Source organism: Artibeus jamaicensis, unplaced genomic scaffold (genome assembly GCF_021234435.1).
Source record: "Artibeus jamaicensis isolate MK-2021 breed Jamaican fruit bat unplaced genomic scaffold, CSHL_Jam_final contig_784, whole genome shotgun sequence".
NCBI lineage: Eukaryota > Metazoa > Chordata > Mammalia > Chiroptera > Phyllostomidae > Artibeus > Artibeus jamaicensis.
The window spans coordinates 13,637-17,885 of record NW_026521969.1 but is presented as its reverse complement, the minus strand read 5'-3'; the positions used below and the strand labels follow the sequence as shown (position 1 = coordinate 17,885).

The 4,249-nt window shown below is 40.9% G+C and overlaps 1 pseudogene; it reads right to left on the bottom strand.

Moving 5' to 3' along the window:
• Positions 1–2,448: 2,448 nt before the first annotated feature.
• Positions 2,449–3,912, bottom strand: LOC119038993 (sorting nexin-9-like; annotated as a pseudogene).
• Positions 3,913–4,249: the final 337 nt, after the last annotated feature.

The window sequence follows — 4,249 nt, the reverse complement described above, 5'->3', positions numbered from 1 at the left end:
GAATCCTAGAAGCAGCAAGAGCTAAGGGCACAGTCACCTACAAAGGAGTTCCCATCAGACTGTCAGATGATTTCTCAAAAGAGACCTTACAGGCAAGAAGGGGCTGAAAAGAAGTATTCCAAGTCATGAAATCCAAAGACCTACATCCAAGATTGCTCTATCCGGCAAAGCTTTCATTTAGAATGGAAGGGCAGATAAAGTGCTTCTCAGATAAGATCAAATTCAAGGAGTTCATCATCACCAAGCCCTTATTATATGAAATGTTAAAAGGACTTACCTAAGAAAAAGAAGATAAAAAAGATAAACAGTGAAAGGACAGCAAACTCACAGTTATTAACAACCACACCTAAAACAAAAGCAAACTAAGAGGTCAGCTAGATCAGGAGTGAACCATAGAAATGAAGATCACATGGAGGGTTAGCAACAGAGGAGTGGGAGAAGGAGAAGGGGGGAGAAGGTACCGAAAACAAGTAGCATAGACAGTAGATAGAAAATAGATAGGGGGAGGATAAGAATAGTAGGGGAAATATAGAATCTAAAGAACTTGAGATGTGTGCATGAACTAAAGGGGGGGTGGCGAGGGAGGGGTGTGCAGGGTGGAGGGGAATGGGGGGAAATAGAACAAATGTAATGGCATAATCAATAAAATTTAAAAAATAGAAAGAAAGAAAAAAATGCCTTTCCCTTTAACTTTTATGTTATAATTGTTTAGTATCCTATTCTGAAATAGAACCACAATTTCTTCTATCACATAACTCTCATTTATATCATTTTTCTTTATTTCAGGTAGAAGAGCTCATTTCACCATATTTTTTACAAACTTTTTTTTCTGGAATATTTTATATTTATAAGAAAGCAGTTAGTAATTATCTGACATTGTACAAGAACTGGAAGATTTTGAGTGACTTACAAATTACAATTTTATGGAAAATATCAGTAGGGAATCCTCTAATTTTTCATTCAAAATCCTGATGACTTTAAGTACTTTCCAAAAATAGAGACAATTTTCATTAGTTTGAATAATAGATGTAGACATGAACAAAAGAAGACTATCTCTAAATGACTGATGCATTAGGCTGGTAATAATGTAAATGTTGTTTTTTTTTTGCAACTCTGTTTCTTTTTGGTTTTCTTTCTTTCCTGTTTTTTTTTTTTTTGATGATGATGGGGGAAAATTTATATTGTAATGCCTCACATCATAAAGAAACATTTTGACATTTTCTTCTTGTTCCCTACTGTCCTATATAATCGAGAAGCAGCTTAGGGCTGCCTCAGCTTTTCTCCAGTTGTTTCCCAGAACTGCACTTGGTGTTCCAGGTGCAGGCAAATGACACATTTGTAATCATGAATGTGATTCACCTTTGCTTGTAATTCGTAAGACATTGTGCTGATGTGTGTTTCTCCATGTTCTGTTTGTTTTGTGGGGTGATTTACTAATGTGGACCCTGAGATAAAGATACCTACTAAGAAGGGCTCCTGGTGGCTAACTGGGCTCGAATTTAAAAAACAAAACAACAAAACAAAACAAAAAACACCCTACTAGTTATTTCTATGCTGGTTATTTCAAGCAAACCATCCTTGAGGGGGAAGCCCACACTGAACTACCTACCTCTGTTCAGAACTTCCTGCCTGCATTGTGTTTCTGCCATCTGAGCCAGACCTTATAAAGGAGTCCCTGGAATCCTATATCAACCAATGGGACTGAAGCTTTCCCCATCTAATCAGAGCCGTGAAGCTTTGATCAACCAATGCAGCTCTATTCTGACCAATCAGAATAGTGCCTTTTGGACCAATCAAACAGTGAGGATTTGGAGTCCTCATTTGCCTGAGGATGGACCAATCAGACACCAGGGGTGGGTACTTTGGTGTATATAAGCCAACTCCCCTCTGTCTCTGGGAGCACACTTCCTCTTTCCACTGAAGACTGCATTTCCCTTTTAAATTGAAACATCAAGGATGTCTTGCCAGAGCGGAGTGGAAGTGGAGAGGACCAGTACAGCACAAAGCAGCCCAGCACAGAGCAGAGTTGTCTAGCCAGAAAGGGGTCTGGCCCTAGCACTGACTCACAGTTGCATTGATTTTACAGCCAACTTGTATCACAACTGAGTTGTTTTGCACTGAATAAAGTTCCCTTTTTCACCACACCCCTTACTGGTGATTCCCCTTGCCATTGAATTGGTGCCAATGTCTATTGGTTGACACCCATTGCAGCCAGTTAATCAGTTTACTCTTTCTTCTTTAATCCTCACCCAAAGATATATTTATAGAGAGAGAGAGGGAGGGGGGAGAGAAAAAATGAGAGACACATTGATTGGTTGCCTTCCACATGCAACCAAATCAGGGAACAAAACCACAACCTAGGTATGTGCTCTGAATGGGAATGGAACCTAGGACCTTTCAGTGTATGGGATGACGGTACAACCAACTGAGCTACACAACCCAGGGCATTCACTTTCCTTTTTCTACTGCTCCCATATGAGCAGCAATATTAAGGAAGCAGCCAAGGAAACCTTTATATTCATGGTTATATCACACTAGGAAGTGGAGTTCTTTGGCTGTTTTCCCATGAGACTGGCAATTTCTTCATAAGTCTTTCCTGCTCTGTTACTGCATCACTGAAGATGGTTTCATCTTGATAAACACTAGAAACGAACACTTGTTAAACTCTTCAAGGCCTTTCCTACCTTCCGATATTCCTTGGTTAATGGTCTCGTGCGTTGCTTCCACTGCTCCTGCTTGTGGTCAGCAGCAGCCTCACACCATCCTCCATGACTTTGGTGAACTTACTAACAGCATCACACTTATCTTTCTAATAAGTCCAAGTGAGGTGCCTCTCTTTCTATGGTGGAAAATATAACTCCTACCAGCTCATCTGTCTCAGCCTTCCTCTTCCTAGTTTTCCATTCCTTTCCCAGAAATATGGAAATTGCTGGGGAAATCTCACTTTCTGAAATTACTAGATGACAACACATCCAGTCATCCATGCCTTGAGTCTCTCCATGTTGATTTTGGTAAATTCTTCTTCTTAGTGACCTGTAACTTGCTTATCTGGAAGAGGGGATAGGAGTGGCTGACCCAAATTTAACCAGGAGAAGCTGACAAAACCAGTCCAAGTACTTATACCTGTGTTTGGAGATCAGTCAGTGTTAGTGTTAAGAGACATTCAGTGCAGCTCCTCAGCCGAAACATGTTGGAGTCTTTCCTGGGATCTGCTACCACACAGTCAAATGTAAATAAATGTAGGGTAAACCAACACTGGGCCATAATCTCTATCCATGAAAGGCAATTTCTTTTTGGGTTTTTCAAGTTGCTTAGTCAACAAATTCCATTCCACTCCAGGTTTTGCAAGTCCAGGGAATTTGTTAAGTGGCAGCTTCATGGAAGAGACTCCAGCACACTGTTTTCACTCTAAGCACCCTCTGCTTTGGCTGACTAGGAACCCTTGAACTAGTGAAAAGATGACTTGGGGTCATCCCAGCCTTCATCCCAGTTATCATTGTCACCAGTTGGTGGTCCTTAGTAGGCCTGGGCATGACCAAAGGCAGTTTTCCAGTTGTTGGATGTATTTTGTGGGCTACAGCTCTCCCTGGCTTCATTCCTCAGTTATCTGGTCTGTCTCAGTGTTAGATTTGGAAGACCTACAGCCTGACCAGGGGTCATTGCCACTGCTGACCTGGTCAGTACTGTTGGCAGCTGATGAATTGGCTTCAGCTGTATTTGCTGAGAGGGAATAGAGAAAGGCTTGGTTAGCACTGAATTTCCATAATAAAAATGGATCTTTTTCATCACTGGACAAAATTTCGATATAGTCTGTGCAAGACCTCATTCTTGTTTTCTGTTTCTTTTTTCTAGCTTTCCTCCACTAACATCTGGATTTGTAATTGTGATAATTTCAACATTAATTATCAGTTAATTATTTCAGCAGTGAAATCATACATATAACCCAAGTCATGGTTGCCATGGCAGGCAGTTCTGGTTCCTTTTCCCTCTCTCTCCACAGCCATTAACCCAAGATGGGCAGATGAGGGTGAGGGCAGCTATGGCTTGGTCCTGGTGTGGAGACAATGGTGGCAGCTGTACTTTGGCCAGAGCCTTGGTGTTCAACTACTCTAGCCACTACTTGCTCCTTCCTCAATATTTATTGTAATGTATGTCTTGTGGTGGAGAATTCCCTCAGCTTTTATTTGTCTGGAAAGCCTTTATTGGTCCTTCATATCTAAAGGGTAATTTTAGTGGCTATATTATTCTT